Genomic DNA, 26,790 nt, shown 5'->3' on the forward strand with positions numbered 1-26,790 from the left:
AAAAATAAAAAATAAAAATTTTCAAACTCATGATTGTAGCACACATAGACCAATCAAATTGAATGGAAATAAATTACACTAAATTTGCAAAAATGTCAAAAAAAGATATGTCTATAGTGGAAAGTGGATATAAATAAATAAAAGCTCCTGATTGGACAAACTAAAGATCATTCACTTTTAATGAATGCATAAGTTTCCTGCCATGGCAGGAACTAATAATACTGAAGATTTTTAAAATTACTCTCTTAAACTATGCTTAAATTGCCAAATGTCAAAGGTGATAAGAGGGTGATAGCTAGGTCCTCCTTTTTCAAGACACATCAAATTTAAGGTTGGTACAACCTTATCAAAAATAGAGAAATGATTTGCAAGGAAAAGAAATAATTTTGAGCAGGACAAAACAAGGTGTTATTTCTTCGTATTGCATATCATTTCATATTGTCTGTGTGGCGTAACATAATTTATGGAGTCACTTTCTACCTGTCTATTAATCTACGTGGAAACAGTTGAATGCAAGGAAACAACACCTCCTTGATATTGAACAAATTATTATTTTATTGGACCCCCAAGATAGGAATCTCAACTGTTATAAATCTTATTACTGTGATATGCAAGTTCATATCAGTCGTTCAAAATCTAATGGAAGTACTATAAATTGGAGTGTGCAATAATCTTCACGATAACAAAGAGAAAAGTTATCCTTGCTTTTAGGAATAATATTGCAGACCCAAAATGTCCCTGCTTTGCTTTAATCCTTTGGCTTCCACTGTGGTTGGACAGAAGATATCATTTCATAAGCCTTTCTTTAGTTCTTCTATTCGTCATAACCCTTTCACCAAAATATACCCACAACACCTTAAAATAACCCAAGTTATTACAAATATCAATTTGGCTCCCATTACTATTGATGATGATGGCATCACAAGGCACATTGGAAATCATCACCCCAACTTGTGGGATGATCATTTCCTTCAATCCCTCCCAAGAACCTATGATGTATGATTTCTTTACAAGTTTGTTGTCCTCATCTCTTTTGGTTTTATTGGTCTTGTATTGCCTTAATGATTTTAATGATATGGGCAGAATCCCTCTTATGTTGAACATGCTGAGAGGCTGATTGGGGAGATAAAGGGCATGTTCAATGCTCTTCCTCAAGACACTTCATCTAGAGATGATCTCTATAAACGTCTTTCAATGGTTGATGATGTTGAATGCCTTGCAATAGATCACCATTTCCAAATTGAGATAAAAGAAGCTCTTGAATATGTTTATAGGTTTTCTTCTTTCTTTTAAGATTGTTTCTTGAAGATTGATTATTATCTCTCAAGAGGAGTGTATCCTTAGTTCATTTCTAATCATATCTAAGAATTGTTTGAATGATAGGTATTGGAATGATATGAATGGTATTGGATGTGGTAGAGAGAGTTCTAGTGTTGATCTCAACACTTCAGCTTTGGGTTTTTGAATTCTTCGTTTACACAAATATGGTGTTTCTTTAGGTGATATCTTCACTCATTCAACTATAAACATTTATTTATAGAAAAGTACTAAAGATTAATATTAGATATAATTTGGGTTTTATCACTAAGGATGGAATTGCTTCTAACTTGACATCTAGCAAACATTTTGCACTAGTTTATAGACAAAGATGGACAACTATTGTATTCCAATAATCATTCAAATGAGAAGGAGATTAGAAGCATTTTAAATTTTTTTCGAGCTTCACTCATTGCATTTCCTAGAGAGAAAGCTTTAGATGACACTAAAGCCTTTTCAAGTTCATATTTAAAATGAGTTCTACCAAATATTAGTAATACAAGTCTTTCAAAAGAGGTATTCATATGTGTTAATATTGTTTTCTTATTGATCTTACAAATTTATTCATCAATTACAATTCTAATATATGTGATGTAACAGATAGAATTCAATCTAGAATATGGTTGGCACACCAATGTGCCTAGGTTGGGAGCATGAACTTATATTGACATATCTAGAGATATCGATAACACCAAAAAGTAATTTTTATTCCTTGTAACATGCAAACCTTCTCCAAATTCAAAAGGAAAAATATAAAATTTAACAAATTTACATTGATATATATATATATATATATATATATATATATATATATATATATATATATATATATATATATATATATATATATATATATATATATATATATATATATATATATATATATATATATATATATATATATATTTCATTGTGTTGAGTATGCTTGGACATCTTTAAAATGTTTTAACTTAGCAACTTTGGATTGCTATAGCATTTTCAACTCAAAACTTTTAGAATTGGTAAAGTTAGACTTCAATATGATCCAGTCAATGCAACAACAAGAACTTTAGATTCTGTCAAGGTAAAAAAAATCTCTTGATATAAGTCTTAAAGATCTATCATGTATTATATAGTTCAAAATCTGAAAAAGCATATTGAATAAGCAATATATGTTCTTTTTAGATGGTGGACAGAGTCTGGTCTAGCTAAACTAGAGTTTGCTCACCATCGCCATGTGGAATATTACTTTTGGGTAGGTGGAGTGTCTATTGAGCCAAAATACTCTGCTTTTAGAATTGGGTTTGCAAAGATGTCTGCATTTGTCACCTATTTTGATGATATTTATGACACTTACGGAACTTTCAAAGAACTCAAACTTCTCACACAAGCGATTAAGAGGTATGTCTCTACATATTTTGGTAAATTGCAATGAGCTCCAAGGAAGATATTGAAGCATATGCATGCTAAAAAATGTATTTATTTATGTAGGGACCATTGTGACCATATAAATAGTTAACATTTTAAGGATAATATATCATATTTTATAGTATATAGACATAAAGTAGTTATTTTTCTACCTTTCATATGTACTTAAACAAAAATTTAATATTTAGTAAATATTCTAGCAATATTTGATCAACAAAAGGATACAAAACTATTGTAATAATAGATTATCATATTCTTTGTTGAAGGTGGGATTTAGCATCCATGGAAGGACTTCCAAAATTTATGAAAGTAGCATTTAAGGCCTTTAATGAGGCTATGCAAGATATGGCTCGAGAGGCTGAAAAAACTCAAGGAAGAGATACACTTCACTATGCGTGTAAAGCTGTATGAATTTATAAATATTTACTTTTTCATGTGTAGAATTGATATTATATGAAATTTATCAAAGATTATATGCATTATAAAATAGGTAGATAACTTTAAATACAAATTTTGAATTTTATGAAAGAAAATTTAAATCATAACATAACATATGTATTAAACTTAAATATCTAAATTTCATTGATTATATCAATATCTTACATTTTGTCTATGTAAAAACACATTTTACTTTCGTTTTTCATACTAGTTAATTATATTTAATAATAAAAATCTATGTTAGTATCAAAATTTATTTGTTGTTTATTTATGTCAAATTAATAAAAATATTATTGTAGATAATTATATATTGAGTGAAAGGATAATTTTTTTTACTATCATTACAAGACTTTCTATACTTTTTTGGAAACTTCTAATAGAAAAAAATTTGGTGCATATAGTTTTAGGTGTATACACAACAGGTTTAAAATAAGAATATAATATCTTAAATGATTTGTTTATCTTAATAAAATATAATTGATTAAAATGCTTGAATCAAGTAAATGAGTTATACTAAGAAATGCATCACTCGTCCCATCACTAAGAACATGCTAGTGTATTGAGAGTAGGTAAAGATGTTGGCATAAAGTTATTTGCCATTAGTGACAACACTTTTCTCACAGTATTAACCGAGTAAAGAAGAACTCAGTGTTAACCGAGTTCAGTCGGTTAACATAGAACTTAGTATTAACCGAGTTCAGTCGGTTAACTAAGAACTCAGCATTAACCGAGTTCGGTCGGTTAATTAAGAACTCAGTATTAACCGAGTAAAGACGGATGCAGTGTTAACCGAGTTTGGTCGGTTAACATAGGACTCAGTGTTAACTGAGCTCAGTCGGTAAACAAAGAAGTTTGTTCTACCGAGTGTGTTTCTATTTGGCCGACTCAGTTAAAATTTTGTCTACTTTTATTCAGCCGACCATTGCATGAAATTTTAACTTGGATGGTATATATATGTAAAGTATTGTATCATTCGAAAGATATATGTGAAATATATGAAGTATGTGAAGAATGTGTGTGAAAGCATGTAAGCTGAATTTTGAAGGTTTTCAGCAAAATCAGCATTGGAGCAGAAATGTTTTATCTGTCATATCAAGGACAATCAGAGCGTAGCGGATCTCATCAGCAATCAGTTGTATTCAGATCCACTGTTTCATTCTAACAGGTGAATCAGTTTTTATAAATCCTTTAATAGGGTAGACTTAACAGTCTTTGTACTAAATCTCCTAACAGAGTGCATACTTATGAAGTATGTTTCAAATCCTTTAACAAGGTGGATATAACAATCCTTTATGCTCCTAACAGGGCAGATCACCAGAAGTGATCATTGTATGCCTTAACCGGCTAACTTCCTACTACAGTAAAGAAGATTTGTGGGTTTCATCCCCACCCCAGTTTTACTTTCTATTTTGGAAGGTTTCTGGGTCACCAAAATCTCTGTGCTTATGTGTTATGAATGTCTACACACTGCAGATTAGGTGATTAAATATTTTACTGGTTAATATGAATTGATTTAAGATTTTATGTTTACTGATTCACCCCTCCCCTCTCAGTAAACTGTTATATCTTGAATATTTCCAAAAATTGGTATCAGAGCTAACTTGGTTCTCAGGACAAAGCTTGACAGCTTGAGCAAAGATCAAAGTCAATGGAGATATTCAGATTGGAGAAAGTTATAGAAAATGAAAAGTTAGATCTTGAAATGGCCATGGTTCAACTTAAAGAAGCAAAGGAACATCTTTCTCAATCCCTAAAAAGAAGAAAGGATCTTGCAAAACAAATGAATGATCATCAGTATGTTGAAGTGAAGATTGAAGACCTGTTACCATCAAGCAATTCAGAAGAAGCTGACCAAGCAATCAAAGAACTTCTAGAAAAGAATGGATCTCTGCAAGAAGAGGTAAGAAAGCTTAAGAGAGAACAAGAAATACAATCAATCAGGCTATGTGAAGCTTTGGATCAAAGAAACAAAGCACAAGAAGAACTGGAAGATAGAAGTCATGAAATCCACAATCAAACTCATCAGTATGAAGATCTCATAGACCAACTCACCAATGCAAATGAAGAAATCAGGATTCTCAGAGCACAAAATGAAAGAATAAGGAATGATTTGAACATTGAAAAGCAAATCAATGAAAGTCTACAGAATGACTTAAGATCAAAAAGACAAATCAATGAAAGCTTGAAAAATGACCTAATCTCTGAAAGGCAAGTCAATGAAAGGATGATGAAATCTCAGGTAGATGTAAATCAATTGAATGAGCAGAATCTTCAAAGACAAACAAGCAAAGCTGGTCTTGGATACAAAGAAGCTGGTGAATCCTCCAAGCAAGGTGAACAAAGGAATAAAAGATCCACTTGTAATCATTGTGGCAAGATAGGCCATACATCAAACAAATGCTGGAGCAATGGGAAAGCAAAATTCAATGGTAAATGCTTCAACTACAATCAGCATGGTCACAAGGCAAATGAGTGTAAAGAAAAACCAAAATTTGAAGGCAATTGTTACAAATGCAAAAAGCATGGTCACAAGGAATTCCAGTGCAAATCCAAATCATTCAATCCAATTGAACAACTTTTCAAAGCCATATTCGGATGGGACTACAACACCTGGTGCAGATGTCACTATTGTGGAGAGTATGGACATACTGGCATGAATTGTGCCAGACATCACCTAAGGAAAAAGGACACAACTGTAAGGTGCTATACATGTATAGAACTCGGTCATATAGCCAAAAATTGCATGAATATCAAAAGAATTGAAGATGAAAAGAAAATCAAAGCAGATAACATTCGAAAGCAAATGAAGCAGCAATGGATTCCAAAATCTACCGAACAAGATAAGTCAGATAGGAGTGTCACTCAAGAGGTGGGTGACTCTACCATTTCCAATTAGTATTCATATAAGAAACATTGGAACTGCATCTTCCAAGATTTATCCTATGCAGCTCCAAAGGAAGAAGATGGATCAAATTAGTATTGTAGATACACTCTGACTCCAGGACGGTTCAATACTTTACCAAGTTTGGTTGGATGTAACAAAGCTTCATTAACCGAGTAGCAGTTACCGAGTTGAGTCGATAAGAGACTTTGCCGAGTTCGGTCGATCACAACTAAGTTTCATTGATCATGTTGTGTCAACCGAGCAAGGTCGGTTCGTGACCTAACCGAGTAAGGTCGGTACTTCAATATTTTCTTTCGATCGCCGAGTTGATAATATCTACCGAGCTAGTGGATGTCAACCTGTCATTACTTCTGCCATCATACCAAAACATTTATGGCAAATTTGTTATCAAAAGGGGCAAAATTTGATCTAAATTTTACTGCGAACAAAGAGCTAAGGTATTTTCTGCAATTTCAGAGCGAGCTTAAGACATTTCCGAGCGAATTTTTCAAAAGAGCGAAAGAATCAATTTAGAATTTTTCTACACCTATCAAGTAACAATGGCATCCGAAAGTGGAAGCTCTAAGACTAAGAAAGGCTCAGAAATGCTGGTTAGAGGAGAGGAATGGAAGGCGCCGAACTTCAAATTAGCACTAGCTATTGCAGAATCACTGGACCCTAATGTTGCCCAATCTCAAATTTCTTCAAAGGTACTTCTTGTCAATGATATAAGATCTCATTTTAAATGCTCTATTCAAGAACTTGGAAACCTAGAAATTGATAATGCCCTAGGTGAAATGAGCTTAGATGGAAACCTAAAACCCGAACATAAGCATCTTGAAACAAAAGGGTTAACCCACATTTCGCACTTGCCAAGGAAATTTCAAGTTAAATGGGTTAGGTATGTACTTAGTCGAGTTCACAATGGCCAATTGTGGTTAGAGAAACCAGTGCTCATCACAAAGAAAATGATTAACAAAATTACTGGACTCCCCATGCTGAGCAAAGCCAAGACTACCAAAACCCTAGGTCGGGAGGAATTGCAAAAACTGACCCAAGCAGAATGGGATGGTAGGGGACTTAAGCTGAATACTGTAGCTGACGTCGAATTGATATTTGGCATTCATGTCATTGCTCACAAAATCTATAGTTCAAGCCGTCCAAACAGTGTACCCTGTGAAGCTGTGGATCTGGTGTACAAAATAGTAAAGAAGAATTTAGAATTTGATTTATCAGAATTACTTTTATCCCAATTCAATAAGAATATGGAAAGCATTAGAACCTCCAAGAACAATTCCTGCAAATTCGGTTCGCTTTTGATTTTTTTATTCTTCTATATTCAGAAATCTTTTCCATCAAAGGGATCAGTAGTATGGAGAAAAGATATACCAATTCTTTATCAGATAAACGAGTTCATTGCAGAACTAGGTGAAAATTTTGATATTATTTTGGATAACTATTTTGAATAATTTAAGGAAAAGATGAATCATAGGTTCCGAATTCCACCCAAACTGGTTGAAGAATACAAGGAAGACATATGCTTCATGGTAGATTGCGACAAGGTATACATTCAGGCAGCCAGGCCTCGAGTAGCATGGGTGAAACCTCTTCCCTATGAGGTAAAAATTGATGAAGCCAGGGATATCATAGAAGCACTGGTGAATGAACCAGTAGACCCAAGGCAACCAATTTTTGGAACATATGATCAAGCTAAGGCCAGGATTGAGCTCCAAATTAAAATTCCTTAGACCATTAGCAAAGGAAAGAGAAAGATAACCCAACTGAAGACGGAAGTGGGCTCTCTTATGATAACAGAAGGCAAAGGAGAAGACGAAGAAGAAGAAAAGGAAACCGAGTCAGACAAGGAAAAGGAGCCTCAACAAAAGAAAGGCAAGGTGATCATCACCAAACCTAAAAGGCAAGCCTCTGCAGTCTTCTCCAGGAGAACAAGACAAGGAAAGAAAGAACCTGTACTTGTTAAGCCTCCACTTACATTTGAGGATAGAATGAAGCAATTAGAAGCAGGTGCTAGCTTCACAAACTTCAAAGCATTGAAGTTTGAAACCAGAACAGAACAAGAAAAGATGCAGATTGAGGAACTGGTATTGAACAAGATGGGTAAATGGAAATACTCACCGGACCAGATAGCCTCCCAGATCTCCAAAGAACTATTGGAGAGGTTGCAAATCAGATGGGAAGCTGCAACCAAGACTGTAAAAGACATCTATGAGCAGACACTAAAGAATCTCCTGCCAAGTTTCACTAATGCTGAAGTGAAAGCATCACTGAAAGATCACGAAGGCAATATGATGATTAGATTCCACACCTGTTTGATACTTGTCAAAGACATTGAGCATGTGGTAAATGATGCAACAAACATGTGGAAAAACATCTATCATCTACACAAATCCAGTGATGATACTGTTGAAATCAAGGACAGTGACAACAGTGATGATGATGAAGATGATGATGATATTGAAAATATTCCAGGGGATCTTCATTCAATCATGTTAGAAGTAGAAGAAGAGGCTGAGAAAGAATTAGAGGAAGAAGAAGCTGAAAAAGAAATGGAGGAGAAAGAAGATGATGATGATATTGAAGATATTCCAGGGGATCTTCATTCAATCATGTTAGAAGTGGAAGAAGAGGCTAAGAAAGAATTAGAGGAAGAAGAAGCTGAAAAAGAAATGGAGGAGAAAGCAAAGGTGGAAGAAGATCCAGTACAAACTGCAGCTGAAGTCATTGCATCTCTTCCACACTCTCCATCCAAAACAGTTACATCAACTATGGAAATAGCTTCTATTGGTAAGTCCTCTCAGCTCCGTGTACCATCTATGCAAGTGCCAATCACTTCATTAACCGAGCTGCAGCCACCTTCATTAACCGAGTCTCCATCAGTCTTTCCAGTAAGTTCATTATGCACATCAACCTCTATTGCAGAATGTATAATAAGTGTACCTACAGATACTACAATTTTGACTTCTCTTAATCAAATTTTGGCAACTATTAGCTCTTCCACTCCATCTTGTACAGCAACATCAATTTTTGATACATCTCTTAGTCTTCCTTTACATAATCCTATTCTAGTCTTATCAGCCAGCCCTGCCTCATCAACTATCGTCTCAGTTCACAAGGGTCAAGATGAAGTCTTTGCTGGAAAAGCAAAAAGATACATGTTTTCCAGCAAGACACTAAATGAGGAAATTGATTTGGATAAGGACATTATCCTTCCTAAAATAGATCTTGATACAACATCAGTTGATGAAATGAGAATGCTCAGTCAGCTATTAGAGCAGAAGGCTAGGCAGAAACAGCTACGACATGAAAGAGATTTGGAATATAGCATCATTGAGAGTGCTAAAAATATTATAACAGAGGCTATAGGTGTTGAAGTAGATTCTACTCAACACATTTTGATTCAGTTGGAAGAGGTTGTAAACAAATTCAATGAGGATACCTCTGGCCAAGAAAAGTTGATTGAAAAGGCAGAGAAGAAATTTGACAATAAGGTGCTTGAGCACATTGCTCAGCATATTGCATTAAATCAGGTAAAATTGTTTACAATTTTGAATAATTTTGAGAATTCTTTTAATAATGTAACTTCACTTTTTGGAAAACTCTGTGATGTTACTAAGTATACCAAGGATATAAAAGAAAAGTTGAATAAAATTGATGAGGATATGAAGGTCAGTGCCCAAGTGCTGCAATCTGACCTCAGTACAAGTTCATCCCATCATCATAAAATAAGATTTTTGTCGGAGAAATAGGCAGAATTGCTGCGAGAGGAAGCAAGAATCAGATCTACTCTCATAGATATCCAGAATATGATTCTTCCTGTCATGACTTCAATGCAAAAGCATATTGCTCATTCTAGAACATTGATTCATGACAACAATTTCTCAGTTGCAGATCATATGATTGAACTTTCTGCAGAAATTCAAATTGCACTCTCCTCCAGCAAAATTTTGCAAGAAAATTGGGATAAGACTTTGGCTCTTATTCTCAAGGTACATTCAGAATTTCTCTCTCATTTTGAAATCTCAGTGTAAATATATGTTATTTGGCATTATTGTCAAAAAGGGGGAGACAGAACTTCAGAACAGAACTTTAGAGCTATCCGTGCAAAGATGAACTTCAGAGCTATCCGTGCAAAGATATATGAATTGATCTGTAAATACTATGCATATTGTATGGGGGAGACATACATCTAATAAGATCTACAATTTTGGAAACTTTTTGAAATGTATGTCAATTTCTGTACATAAACTTTGATACATAATTGTTTTTGTCACTAATGCCAAAGGGGGAGATTGTTGGCATAAAGTTATTTTCCATTAGTGACAACACTTTTCTCATAGTATTAACCGAGTAAAGAAGAACTCAGTGTTAACCGAGTTCAGTCGGTTAACATAGAACTTAGTATTAACCGAGTTCAGTTGGTTAACTAAGAACTCAGCATTAACCGAGTTCGGTCGGTTAATTAAGAACTCAGTATTAACCGAGTAAAGACAGATGCAGTGTTAACCGAGTTCGGTCGATTAACATAGGACTCAGTGTTAATCGAGCTCAGTCGGTAAACAAAGAAGTTTGTTCTACCGAGTGTGTTTCTATTTGGCCGGCTCAGTTAAAATTTTGTCTACTTTTATTCAGCCAACCATTGCATGAAATTTTAACTTGGATGGTATATATATGTAAAGTATTGTATCATTCGAAAGATATGTGTGAAATATATGAAGTATGTGAAGAATGTGTGCGAAAGCATGTAAGCTGAATTTTGAAGGTTTTCAGCAAAATCAGCATTGGAGCAGAAATGTTTTATCTGTCATATCAAGGACAATCAGAGTGTAGCGGATCTCATCAGCAATCAGTTGTATTCAGATCCACTGTTTCATTCTAACAGGTGAATCATTTTTTATAAATCCTTTAATAGGGTAGACTTAACAGTCTTTGTACTAAATCTCCTAACAGAGTGCATACTTATGAAGTATGTTTCAAATCCTTTAACAAGGTGGATATAACAATCCTTTATGCTCCTAACAGGGCAGATCACCAGAAGTGATCATTGTATGCCTTAACCGGCTAACTTCCTACTGTAGTAAAGAAGATTTGTGGGTTTCATCCCCACCCCAGTTTTACTTTCTATTTTGGAAGGTTTCTGGGTCACCAAAATCTCTGTGCTTATGTGTTATGAATGTCTACACACTGCAGATTAGGTGATTAAATATTTTACTGGTTAATATGAATTGATTTAAGATTTTATGTTTACTGATTCACCCCTCCCCTCTCAGTAAACTGTTATATCTTGAATATTTCCAACAAAAGATACATATTCTCTATGTAGATAATCAAATATAAAAAATACTCCTTGAAATCACCTTAATATCTATGAAATTTTTCTTCTTGAGGAATTACTGTAGTAAGGATATAACAAAAATCAAATCTAATTTTGTAATTATTTGCATTTTCCATAACATAATGGAATCATTCTTCTCTTAGTAGTCTACTAAGAATTGTGGTAATGTTTTTCAGCCTTTATAATTAGTTTATTAAGGACATAAAAAATACAGTTCCATTTTCTTTATTTATAACTACATATACATATAAAGAAAAGTAAAAGAAAATGTGTTTTAAAAATAAGCAAGATAGAAATTCAACTTTAATATTTTATCACTTCTATTTTCTTATAGTTTATAAAAGTAAAGAATATAACAAATAGGCAATTTGAGTTCAATGTAATATATAAATGCTTAGGTTGTGGAACCTTGATAACGACCTCAAATTTAACAATAGATTTTTTTTTATTTCAATGTAACTACAACATATAAATAAAATAAGATCATTGGAAAAATAATCCTACATTAAATAAATTAAATATATAATTAAACCATTTCAAAATTTCCTAAATGAAATGTTTCAATAACTTGAAGACTATTTGAATTAGATATCTTTGATAACTTAAACAAATTTCTATGTTTTCCATTAATGGGCTAAAAATTGAATAGTTTGAGAAGTATTGTTATAAGGGTGTATTAAAAAAAAATATTATAAAAATATAAATGAAAAGGAGGATAATGACCAAGAACAATTTTTAAAAATTATGATATAATTCAAACATGTATTATCTAAATTTAACCATTACTCAAATTGTCAAATAAAAATTACTTGTCTATTGTTTTACTTGAAAAACTCTCTCTATACTCTAACTAAAAACTTATATCAAATCCACTATTAGATATTGTACTAAAACAATGCATACATTCAATTAAACCTTTTAATTAATATTTTATTAAGAAACATGTTTCTATATAATTTTAACATTGTGTTTCTCTTACATCTATGAGATAATTAACATATAAGGTAGTCTGTGTTAAACAATTTAATATAATGATGCCAATTGTAGGTATAAAATAAAATAAAATTTCAACATGTTAACCAAAATATATGTTATTTGTCCTTAGTATCATAAAGGGGGTTTTAATAAATTATATTCTTTTAATTTTTATGGATGGTTGTTTTCAAAATATATAGTAGTTTATGAGTAATTTATTTACATTGAAGTATTAATACTAATTTGGAACGTTGCTTTGCATATAGTGGAAAGTTTATATAGATTCTTACATGAAAGAAGCAACTTGGCTTAATATGGGATGTATACCATCCTTAGAGGAATATTTAGACAATGGAAAAGTTAGCTCTGGATCTCGTGTTGTTACCTTACAACCCATCCTATCATTAGATGTGCCCATTTTAGATGATATTTTAAAACAAATTGATTATCCATCAAAATTCAATGATCTTCTATGCCTAACCCTTAGATTGAGAGGTGATGTACAAACTTTCAAGGTATGATACAAATTTAGGGAATTGGAATTTTAAAATATCACTTTTCTTCATGCAAATGACCAATTAATTTGATATAAAGGTAGTTGATTTGAAATTTAACAATGGTATAATTACATATTTGAAGGCTGAGGTGGATCATGGAGAAGTGATATCATGTATAACATGCTATTTGAAAGACAATTTGGGATCTACAGAGGAGGATGCATTGCAATATCTCGATTCTTTGCTTGATGAAAAACTCAAAGAATTAAACTGGGAATATTTAAAACTTGATAATATCCCTATTATTAGCAAAGATCATGCATATGGTCTATTAAAAGTTCTTCAACTTCTCTACAAAGAAAGAGATGGATTTAGTGTCTCCAACATTGAGACAAAGACTCTTATTAGCAAAACTATGATTGAACCAGTACCTATGTGAGTTTTTGGTTGGGTGATATATGATGCATTGTGAAAAATGGTATCCTTTTATACATAGGATATGTAATAATGAATTGAGTTTACTAATTCTATATCTAGACAATAGTTATAGATACTTGTGTGTTACCAAAATAAGTAAGGGTTCTCTTTACAATTATGGCTTTTCTAGGTATATGGTTCATTGTATTAGTTTCTCATTCATTAATTTAATCTTTAAAAAACTTAATATTTTATGATGATTTTTTTTAATGAGATATTTTTTACAACATTTTAAATTATTTTTATAAATCTAGTTTTCTCGTGTGCAATAATTATGATCCACAGATTATTGTTCTACTAAAAACATTATAGTCACTTGCAGCAGAAAAAATCACTAGCCTTTATAATTTTATTTCGTAGTACTCAACTAGTAATATAAACCCTAATGAAATATGGTCTTTGATTTTGATAACACTAAAAATATATATGATCCCTTCTATTGTAGTTGAACATATATTGTGTTGTTAGAAAGTCAAACAACCTTTTGACAATTACAATTTATTGTTGTGCCTAAGCTTTGTACCTTTTAATTGTCTATAATTAATTCTACAAATATTTTTCCAATCTCCATGAACTCACACACTACTTATTTATTATTTTAAGCCCATGGTAATACACAAAACAAGTCTAGATGCATCAAATTGTTGCACACACAAATTATTACAAAATTACAAGAAAAAATGCATGCAATAGAAATATGATGCAAGAAATCATGTACCCTAAAAAATTAATTGAAAAAAATATAATAATTTATTCATTTTTCTAATAAATTATCTATTTTTTTTCATGTATTTATATCTCAATTATAAATGGTGAAAAAGGTTTATAACCCCCTTTTATTATCCTACTTCCCACTACCTTAGACTTTAAAAGGAAAATTATGGCTTTTGTACCAAACTCAATTCTTACTTCTATATAGGTCTCTACTTTGCTTCCACCTTGGATCTGTACATTATTTTAAAGGGACTTTTGTGTCCCTCCCTCTCATCTCCTTTATAATAGCATTTTCCATTATAATGGTATATAAAGATAAAATGTATCTATCCCCGTCAACCTTCATATTTGGGATTTTGTAGTCAATAGTGTTGGAAATATAAGAGGAGTAACTAAAAGGGGAAGGGTGAATAAGTTGCCAAAAAATAAATCTCAAATCCCTTAGATGTCAGTACAAAATAAACTCTATTGATGCTCGGTAAACACACAGAAAAATGTTGTAACTCAGTAAACACTAAAAATTCTTGGCAAATACTTATCAAGAAAATCTTAGATATTATTTGTGATTACTATTAATTTTATTTAGGTGCAAACACATAAGAGAAATAACATGAATACATTTGACACCAAGATTTAATGTGGAAACCTAATTTGAGAAAAACCACCAATTGCAACTAGTTATTGATATTCACTTTTATGAAGTGAGCCCTATTAGGAGCCAACCCTATTAAAGGTTACAAAACACACTATTAGGTGTGACCCTATTAGAGGATTTAATCACCCTATTAGGAGTGGCCTTGTTAGAGGTCTTTGGACAATTCAATAGAAATGCCACCTTGTTAGAGGATTTACAAATAATTGTTAAGCCAACTCTGTTAAGAGATTTAGATCACTGCTACAATGGTTAGAGAGTAAGAATGACATAACCTAATTTGGATGCAACTAAATTACTAATTACAGATCTCAATTCTAGCTTGTACACTTGATCCTTCTTGATTGAATATATCTTTTTAGCTCCAGAAGGATATTCTACTTATCCTTTTGATTCACTTCTTCTTCGCATCATCAAATCTTCAATTATCTTCCATGCATTCACACTTTCTAAATCTCAACCTAACCTTATATTTATATCTTTCATATTGTCAAGTTAGCTAGAATACTACTTAGAATAATTAATATTCATATCCCCAGCCAGCTAGAACTAACAGACAATTCAATTGAACTCAACATGCCAAAACAAGAAAATCCTTTGTTAGTTGACCATGCTTGGTAGACACTAACTTAGAAATGATTTTCCTATGTTAACCAAGTGAACTTAGTCAACACTGCATACTCACAAAGTTCCTTTCGTAATGAGTGAGCTCGGTTAATGCTGGCTCCATCCAACATTTCCTTCATTAACTAAGTGAGCTTAGTTAACACTCAACTTTTGCAAACTTTTGTTTGGTTCCTGAGTGAACTTGGTAGTTGCTATCTTCTGAACTAGTCAAACTCTGGGATGGTTGGTAGACATAGAAAATTGTCTTCAATGCCTGAGTGAGCTTGGCATATACTAACTCGAAATGATATGACATTTTATGTAACGTCAAAGACAATCCCTAATTAATCAATTATTTCAACAAACTCCCTCTTTGCCATTGATGGCAACACAACATGTCATAATACAATGAATTTTTTAGAGAAAGAATAAAGTAAGGAATTGTCATTAGTTTCACCTCGATTCTCATGCATGAGAACTCCCTCTATCAGTGTGAACTCTTCCTACCTTTAGTTTCTCCCTCTATTAAAAAACTTCTATCTGCTACAACTTCTTATCATAGCAAACTCTGCCTTTGATATCGGACCAAATTCATTCTCCCTTTTTACATCTCTTTACAAAATTTCTATGAGATATGACAATAAAATTATCCCTCTTTGACATCTCATGCCAAAGACAATGTTTAGTAAATATCAATGTGCCTCAAGTACGGATTCATTTGCAATATGCCCATGTCAACACTGCACCAATTGATTGATCTTCAACATGCTTTGGTTGATGCATCACTAAACTTCATTTAGTGAGCTTCAGATAGGGGAATGACCCCTAGCTTACTCTTAGATACAAAAATGCATCCTTAGGTAATGACTTGGTGAATATGTCTAGAATTTATTCTTTTGTATTCACATATTCCAATATTAATTCTTTATCTTGTACCAATTCTCTCAAGAAATGATATTTTATAGCAATGTGTTTTATTTTGGTATGAATCACTAGATTCTTTGATATATTTATTGCACTAGTGTTATCACAGTATATGACTACTGGATCCTTGATCTCTATCTTCATACCTGCCAATAGTTGTTTGAACCAAACAATATTAGAACAATTGACTGCTGCTACCACATATTCTGCCTCTACTATACACTGAGAGATACAATTCTATTTCTTGCTTGTCCAAGATAGTAGTCTTTTACTAAGAAAGAATGTTCCACCACTGGTGTTTTTCCTGTCATTAATACTTCCTGCCCAATCAACATCTGTAAATACTTTTAAATCCAAATTGCCTCCTATTTTCTACCATAAACCATATTCTTTAGTACCATTCAGATATCTCATGATTCTTTTGATTTCCATCATGTGATTTTCTTTGGGATTTGCTAAGAATCTTGCCACCATACTAACTGCTAATGTAATATTAGGCCTTGTATGCACTACATACTATAATTTCCAATCATTGATCTATTTGTGGTTAGATGTACCTCTTTGGAATCATCATTTTTGGAAAGTATATGTCTAGTAGACATAGGGTTCCAACTACTCTTGAGTCTTTCATTGCAAATTTATTTAATATTTCCTTGATATATTTATATTGGGTAATGTAGATACCATCTTTCTTTTGTTGGATCTACAATCCAACAAAGAATTTTTTATCTCTCCAAACACAAACATTTCAAATTCTTTACTCATTTCTTTTGAAAATGCCTTGCACAAGTCATCATTTCTTGTTAATAAAGTATCATCAACGAATATTTCTACCAACACAATCTTCTTATTTGTTTCTTCTTTGATATACAAACTACTATTATCATTTGTTCTTTGAAAACTAATCTATACCAAATAGTTATGAAGTTTTTCATGCCAAGCTCTAGGAGCTTGCTTGAGACCATATAATTCATTATGTAATTTTTAAACCATGTCTCTTTTCCTGGGATCTACAAAATCTTCAGGTTGTTCAATGTAGACTTCCTCATCAAGAATGTAGATTTTACATCCATTTGATAAACTTTAAATCCTCTGTGTGCTGCATATGATAGTAAAGTTCTAACACCCTCTAATCTTGCAACAAGAGAAAAAGTTTCACCATAATCAATACCTTCTTCTTGATAATAGCCTTTACATACCAACCTTGCTTTGTTTCTAGAAACTTTTCCATCTTCATCTAGCTTATTTCTGAATACCCACTTTGTGACAATTACATTTTTATCCTTGGGTCTAGGAACAAGAGTCTAGGTTTTTTTCTTCTCTATCTATTCTATTTCTTCACTCATTGCTTCAATCTAACTTTCATTATCCAAAGCATCTTTAACATTTCTAGGTTCAAATTTAGTAAGTAAACATGTACCTTTTAATTTGTTTCTTGTCATTGTTCCATCTGATTTGTCTCTAATGATTTGATCAGGTGCATGATACCTTCTGACATATATTTCTAACATAGGTTCTTTGGATTTGGAGTGTATTTCACTAATTTCATCATGAACTTCAATATTAAGCTTGGGTCCCACTATCTATGACTCAAGTCCATCAGACTTAGTTTTCTCTTGTAGTAGCTTGGTAGCCTCTAACTATGATTGAGGTGCTTCAAATTATGACTCAGGTTGCACTGTCTGCAACTTGGTAGCTATTGGAGATTTTCGGAACTTGGGGGGTGAAGCCTCCTATCTTACAAATAGATTTGGTAGGGTATTAGGTTCATAGTAAATAAATCTTATGTAATCCTCTAGCTCTTTGTTGCTTTCTTCTTCACATTTTTCTACAAACTCATCAATTCTCACATGTGCACCTTCTATGATTTTATGAGAAGACAAATTCAAACATTTATATGCTTTACTTCTGTAGGAGTATCCTAGGAATATGCCTTCATCACCTTTGACATCAAATTTACCTTTCCTAGATTCTTTTAAGATATAACATTAGCTGCCAAATACTTTTAAGTAACTTACATTAAGTTTGTAGCCATACCATAGTTCATAAGGAGTTTGATTTGAGTCTTTCTTTAGCTATACTATGTTTGAGGTATGTACTCCAGTGTTGATTTCTTCCTTCCAGTATTTGATTACAACATTATTTTCTATCATCAATGTTCTTCAACAATCCATGATGGATTTGTTCCTTCTTTCAGCTATACCATTCTGATGAGGTGTACCAAGGGTTGATACTTGTCTTTTAATTCCTTTTTCAATATAAAATTCATTGAATTCATTGGAGATGAATTCACCACCTCTATCTAATCTTAAACATTTCAACTTCTTTCCAATTTCTTTTCTACTTTTGCTAGATACCACTTGAATTTTTGAAAAGCTTCCAATTTTTCTTTTAGATGCTTTATAGTCATCATTCTAGAATAATCATCAACAAAAAGAATAAAAAACTTATCTCCACCATAACTCTCTATTCCAATAGGTCTACATAAGTATATATGAACAACCTCTAAGATTTCTTTAGAATGATAGTTCTTTCTTTTGAAACTAGTTTTTCCCATCTTACCAATTTGACAGTTTTGCATAGGTCCATATCAGGTTTCCTCAAGCTAGGAATACCTCTTACTCTTTTGTTTTTTCTTATTTTAATCAGATTATCAAAGTTTACATGACATAATCTTTTGTGCCATAACCATATTTCTTCTACTTGAGCAATAAAACATAAACTTTCACTGAGATCAAGATAGAATAGGTTACATTTTATTTGTTTGCTAGATCAAACTAGGTTTCATTTTCCATCCAATAGTTTGGCCTTCCCATTCATAAATTATACCTTGAATCTAATGTTATTCAATTGTGCCACACTCAGTCAATTGTGCTTTAGTCCTTCAACCCAATAAGCATTATCACATATAAGTTCATTGGTCAAAGAGATACATCATTTTCCTTTTATGCAACAAGGTTCATTGTTTCCAAATCTCACACTACCACCACATAATATTCAATGTGTTCAAACTTTATTTGTCTCCAGTCATATGATGTGAGTAGCCACTATCAATAATCTAGGTATCATTTTTTCTAACGTGAGAGATAAGTTCCATCTTATCTCCTTCATCATCAAATTCATCTTTTACAGCAATATATACCATTTCATCTTCACTGTTATCAGAATCTTTAGCCATAAAAAAATATTTCTTACCTTTTTCTTTGTAGTCCTTGTAGTTTTTGAATTCCTTCTTGCCTTTGTACTTATTGTTTTTCTTTTCATCCTTGTTTTCTCTATTTGGGCACCTTGTAGCAATGTTACCAACTTCATCACAAGAAAAGTAGATTAGAGGAATCTTACCTTTGTACTTTCCTCTGCCTTTGGAATATTTCCTTGCAAGTAGGGCTTCAACAACTTCAAGATCACTTTATGAACTTTCTTCTTGTTCATCACTTTCAGATTGACCAGCCCTTGATTTATTACCCTTTTTCTTGAGTGAAAGCTTGGCTTCAAATGTAGACTCAATACATTTGGAACTAGGGACATAGTTATCATAGTTATCTAACTCAAAAGTTGTTAATCTTCCAACTAGAGCATCCAAAGTTATTTTACTATTTGTATCACATCTCATTTATTGAATAGTAGATACTCTAATTGTAGAGATAGGAAGAAGGGTTCTGAGTACCTTGCTCACAACTATTTTTTCATCAATATCTCATCCAAATGCTTTGATTGTGCTCACACTTGCTTTGATTCTCTCAACATATTTTGCAATGTTTTCATCTTCTCTCATCTTCATCTAATCAAATTGTCCTCTGAGACTTTCAGATTTAGCTCTTCTTACATTATCATCTCCTCCATAGATTTCTTTCAATTTTATCCACATATTATAAGATGTAGTACAACTTTTGACTTCATCAAATTTAGCATAATTAAGAGAAAATGTAATGTCAATCATCATGATGTTATGACTTTTCTTTTCAATAATATCTTCAACTCATAATGTTCTAGAAGTCTTCTATTCAGTATCAAGATACTCACAACTTTAATCATTGATAGTTGCTAGATGTAACCTCATAAGTCCTTGCCATGCTACAAAATTTTCTCAGTTCAACTTGAGAATCTCTCTTCTATAAGACATCCTAATCTTTAGCCTAGGTCCTTAAAATCTTCTCTACAAGCACCAAATGCTCTAATACCAATTTTTGGAAATACAAGAGTAGTAACTAAGAGAGGAGGGGTGAATTAGTTACCATAAAATAAATTTCAGATCCCTTAGATGTCAGTACAAAATAAACTCTAAAAATTGAACTCTGTTGATGCTTGACAAACACACATAAAAATTGTTATAACTCGGTAAACACTAAAAATGCTTGGCAAATACTTGTCAAGAAAATATTAAGATATTATCTATGATTATTATAACTTTAATTTAGGTGCAAACACATAAGAGAAATAGCATGAACACATATGACACCAAGATTTAATGTGGAAACCCAATTTGGGAAAAACCACCGATTGTAACTAGTTACTGATTTTCACTCTTCTGAAGTGATCCCTGTTAGGAGCCAACCCTATTAAAGGTTACAAAACACATAGTTAGGTGTGATACTATTAGAGGATTTAATCACCATATTAGAAGTGGCCTTGTTAGAGGTCTTTGGACAATTCAATAGAAATGCCACCTTGTTAGAGGATTTACAAATAGCTATTAAGCCAACTCTGTTAAAAGATTTAGATCACTACTACAATGGTTAGAGAGTAATAATGACATGACCTAATTTGGATGCAACTAAATTGCTGATTATAGATCTCAATTATAGCTTGTATACTTGATCCTTCTTGATCGAATATATCTTTTCAGCTCCACAAGGATATTCTACTTATCCTTTTGATTCATTTCCTCTTTGCATCATCAAATATTTAATTATCTTCCATGCATTCACACTTTCTAAATCTCAACTTGACCTTATATTTATATCTTTCATATTAGAGATATTACATTTCTACAATCCATTGAAATTATTGGTATGATTTTTGGATTAAATTGAGTTCAATTTTTTACCATCAACATTTTGAATCATACTACATGATTCATCATCAGGATGAGAGAGCAAGAGGTGCAAAACCAAGTCAAGTAAAAAATGAACACAATCTAATCCAGAAATCATACCAATAATCATTCATATTGTCAAGTCGGCTAGAATACAACTTAGAATAATTATTATTCATCTCCTCAATTGGCTAGAAATAATAGACAATTCAATTGAACTTAATATGCCAAAACAAGAAAATTCTTCGTTAGTCGACCCTGCTCGGTAGACACTAACTCAAAAATGATTTTCTTGTGTTAACCAAGTGAATTCCATCAACACTGCATAGTTGCAAAGTTCCTTTAGTAACCAAGTGAGCTCAGTTAACACTAGTTCCATCCAACATTTCCTTCATTAATCAAGTGATCTCAGTTAACATTCAACTTCCACAAACTTTCCTTTGGCGTCCAAGTGAACTTGGTAGATACTGTCTTTTGAACTAGGAAAACTCTGAAATGCTCAGTAGACACAAAAAACTATCTTCAATGCCCGAGAAAGCTTAGCATACACTGACTAGTAATAATATGACATTTTATATAACATCAAAGACAATACACAATTAATCAATTGTTTCAACAAGTAGAGGATCTTACACTTTGGTATTCTTGTGATATTTTTGTTTCATGCTTTCCATATTTGGAAAGGTGTGGAAGATTGATGTTTATTAGATGTTAAGTATGTTTACAATTTTATTACTAATCTATGTGATTGTTATAAATCATTCACATGCTTGATAAATCTATTAAAAATATGTTTTTATCCTCTTGTTGTGGTGATGTTTGTGTTGTGATTTTTATAATGCAATTAAGATTGTAGATTAATACTAGAACTTGTACCTTTGAAGGGTGAAGGGTGCAAGGGTTATACTAATAGTTTTATATATATCAAATCACATCACTGTAGTGTTGACAAAAAAAGTTTTCTCATAATATTTTATGTGCATAATAAAACATTAGTGAGATAATTTTTAAATCTTTATTATTTTCTCTTGCTTGGTACCCATGAAATACACCTTGTTAAATTTTTCTTTCGTCAAGGTTCAGTCTTTCTTTTCAATAATTTATCTTCTTTGCAACTTTTGTTAGTATCTTTGCACCCTTTTTCTTCTATAATGGACTTTATAGGCTCTTGATAATTATGGCTTTTACTTATATGAGTCTCCTCCAAAAGCATGGATGCTACAAGAGCATTGAAATTGTTATTAATGAAGTATAAACTATTGTAGTGGTTTCGATCATGATATGAGACATGGAGTGTGGGTGTTTTAGAAGCTATCAAAAATTGAATATTTGGGATACTTGGCCCTTCAAATGGTACATATTAATGCTAGCATGAGTCACCATGGAGGCTGCATAAACCTCATAATGATCTTCTCAAGTTCCATCTTTTGCCATTTTTTCATAATATTCTTCAATGTTTATCTCATCTTTAGGAGAAAATAAAGGTTCAAAGTATGAACAATGCTCCATAATTAGTCCATTACCATACTACAATACTTTGAGTGTTTCTCTTCATCACCTTCAAGTTGATCTACTAGGGCTTTGAAAAAAACAAATTCCATCTAGTAGCATTTGCACCATTCTTATCTACAATTCATTATGTTGAGCCTTTACTTCTTCTTGGCTCTCCTCTTAATTTTTTGCTTCATCTGACAAGATACACAATTGAGATTTCTTGTCTTCTTCTTTGATGGGCATGTCTGATTGGAGTAGAGGTAGTTTCAGCTAAATAGTTCTTCAACAATATTCTTTAGATAGATAATGAAATGTATAATGTAGCCTTACGTATAAACCATATAAATTTTGTTTCAAAAGAGCATAATGTTATCTTCAACTATTATGTAATGGTCTCAACCTTTGCATTAAATATCGAATTTATTCAAACTTGATCCTAGAAAATATGAATATGGCCAACTGTAAAATTTGTTTAAATGCAACCCTACATAATAAAAATTAGATGAATTCAAGTTTATGAACATGTACACAAGAAATTACCTCTTAATGTGTAGGAGACAAATAGTTATAGTTGGAAGTGATGGGAGAGCCAAAGTTGAGACTAATACGTCTTTGGTATGATGTGAGAATCAAGTACTAACATGTCTTCTATATATAGAAACCACTTATATTTCCTTAACATAATATGAAGAGAATGTGATTGCAAGTCTATAATATAATGTAGACATAGTTCTACTTGAGGTATTAATACATACAATTTTTCTTTTATATTGTGTTCACGTGCATATTCAGTTACACTAAGACATTGCCACATTCATATCCTTGTCACCGTTAACTCTAAGATTGGCCTTTAGTGTGGCTAATATTTTATTTTTTATTTCCAAAAATAAATATTTTTCTTTAAAATCTTGAACAAAGACAAAGAGTGTCATTGCATTACATAAAGTCATTCCCAAGTGAGAAGTTAATAAAAGGATAAAACTAAAATTAAGTGAAATTGGATTATTTTTATTTAGTCATGTTAGTAATAAATAAATAATTTGGGAGATTAGTTAAACAAAATTGATATTATATTTTATTGCATTTTAAATATTAAATGATAATATTAATTTATTTAGATTTCAAGAAATAAATTTTCATTTTTAATAAAGAATTATCAAAATAATTTTTTTATTAAATTATATCAAAGTTTTAATTAAAAGTAGATATGACATCATCTAAGTTGCTAAATTGTAAAAATATTAGTATTATTTTTTTTTAAAATTAACTATAGATAATCAATTTTATTAATTTAAAATACAACCAACTTAAATAAATATTATTATTTTTACTTGAAAAAAGTCTAACAAAATAACAATAATATTATACCATATAACTTTTGAATTTTATATTTCAATATAATCTATCCCACCTAACGATACATCCCCACCTAGTCCTTAAGGTAGTGGGAAGTGGACAATTTATTGTAGAGCAATTCTAATTTGAGAGTTTGAATCAATGAAATTTGAACCAATTCACTCTCTATTTCATATAAATTTTGAATAGGAGGAAGAAGTTCTAGATATATTTATTTGATTAATTTTTTAAATATTATATTGAACACCACCTTACATTTTATAACTTTTTACATGTGAGTGCACAATTTGTAATGCTAAAGAGAGTAAAGTATATAGATTTTGTAATATAAAAAAAAACTAAGATGTTTCCTACTTTCCTAAATGAATTTATTTTGCATACAACTAAATTCTTCTTAGTGTTCTAAATACTTCAATTTCTAATTTTTTTCACATATTTAAATTGTTACCAAATTTTAAAAATGATAAATCATCTTAGCAATGTAAAGTGTTAAATTTAAATTAATTTATTTTGAAAAATAAAATTTATTTAATGATTATTGAATGTATACATATATTTAATTAAAAAAATCTAGCATATGTGATCAATAATGCAGATACTTTATCATCAATCAACTTATCAAATCTTCAAGTGGAAACAAATATTTTATAACTTTATCTTTCAAAAAAATTCTCTATTTCCCTTTGATCTACTCTATCCATCTTACTATTCTAATTATATTTTCATTCATAATATTTTTATATATTTATCTATCATAATATTACATCAATAGTTTATTTATGTATATAGGTTATTTAAAGTTGATATTCACATTTAAACAAAATAAATTATGTTTTGAGTTGTAAACATAACTCATTTGAAGAAAATGCTGTTAAATGAATTCAGTTCTTCGAGACCACATTATCATTAAAAGATCAACCACAAACAATAATAATTAAGTAGTATGACTAGATTTAGAAAGTACAATCTAATTTGGTATCTATCAAATAAAATGACACAAATGATATAATAACTCAATACCTATGAGTAAAAGTGAAGAAAAAATGAAATATAAAATGAATGAATGCTTTTTTAATAGTTACCACGTTCATCTTTGAGAGCCAAGATTATACACCTACTACATGTATCACATTAATATACATAAATACTATTTGATGTACTGCAAACCATTTATGAAGAAAGTCAAAATGTGTATTTTCATCAATTTTATCAACATTGCATGATAGCTCTCAAATCCATTTAAAAACCTAAAATAATAAATTTAACCAAATTTTAAAACCGTAAAAAAAATCTCAAAAACCTAAATAATCTTTAGGGTCATCATTAATAAAATTCAAACAGAGTATATTCAGATACAAAATTTGAATCCATCTCTTTTAATAAGTACTTTTAAGAGATTTAATTATTTGTTTAGGTGTCCAATGTCCACCTAACCTACTCTCACAAAATGCACCATTTGGTAAAATATATACTATTTTAACTATAAATTGTGCTTGAGTGTGCAATGGGAGCACCAAAGATATATGAAACCTCAATAATTAAAGAGAGTTAGTCTATTTGTTACATACATTTGTGGTGTGGAAGGTAAATCTAGAGGCCTTTAACAAATGACGTGCATGTCAACTATGCATCCACATACATGGTAAGTTCAAAAGGTAAAGACACTTAGTCTATTTGTTACATAAATCTATAATGTGTATGAGGTAAATTGGGAATCCTTTAAAAATTATGCTTTATGTCCATTATGCATCCAGATACATGATCTAAACATGAGTGAAATTAAAATTCTCAGTCAATAAGATAATCAAACTTTAATACTAATAAGCTCATGATATGTTTGTGTAATGAAAAAAAGAAATTAGTGAGAGGGAAAGGAATAGAAATAGGGAGAGGTGGAGAGGTAAGGAGATATAGATGGAGATGGAGAAGGAATACAAGAACCATCGATATTTTAATTTTCTTGAAGAAATATACTTATCTATTACAAAATGAATAATAGATTTAAAAATTTGAGAAATTCTCCTCTAATGCAAAATTTGAATATACTTTAATGGTCATTGTGTACATGAAATGAAAGTCTCAAATCCTCACACACACTTCAACATGGTCATTATATGCGAAACCATCCTAGAATGAACATTGAATTTTTCATCTAAAATAGTTTAACAAATCGACCTCTTGCCTTCTAACTAGAAGGATTATGCCTTTTTTCTCAGAATGAGAAGTGGGCAACCAAACCTCTAGAATGAAGGATTTAAAACTATATAAGATATGCAAGATTAATCTAGATGAGAATGCATGGTTAAGCTAAGAAATAAAGAAACATATTATGCTAAATGAATGCATTTTAAGCTAATATGAGATTGCAATGTAAGAAATTAAGCTAAGAATGCAAGAGCAAATTGAGTAGATGTTTCAGCATTAATTTGATGCAAATTCCAAAGTTCTCTTCCTCTGTAATGAGGAACAAAGAACTTATTTTATAGAATCCAAGAGATGATCGACGGTCGAGATTAATCGGAATGGATGATCAAGATTGAAGAGGAGAGCCAGTCATAAAGGAAACTTCCTCATGAAAAGGAAGTTAACTAGTTGCCTTTGAGTGATAAAAGGAGTTAACTGGCTGCCTTTTGAGTGATAAAAGGAGTTAACTGAGTCCTT

General features: G+C 31.4%; 1 pseudogene; it reads left to right on the forward strand.

Moving 5' to 3' along the window:
• The first annotated feature begins 732 nt into the window (after positions 1–732).
• On the forward strand, positions 733–13,310 carry LOC149571727 (alpha pinene synthase, chloroplastic-like; annotated as a pseudogene).
• Positions 13,311–26,790: the final 13,480 nt, after the last annotated feature.

Source organism: Cupressus sempervirens, chromosome 2 (genome assembly GCF_028749045.1).
Source record: "Cupressus sempervirens isolate cs-2001-9-10 chromosome 2, ASM2874904v1, whole genome shotgun sequence".
Taxonomy (NCBI): domain Eukaryota; kingdom Viridiplantae; phylum Streptophyta; class Pinopsida; order Cupressales; family Cupressaceae; genus Cupressus; species Cupressus sempervirens.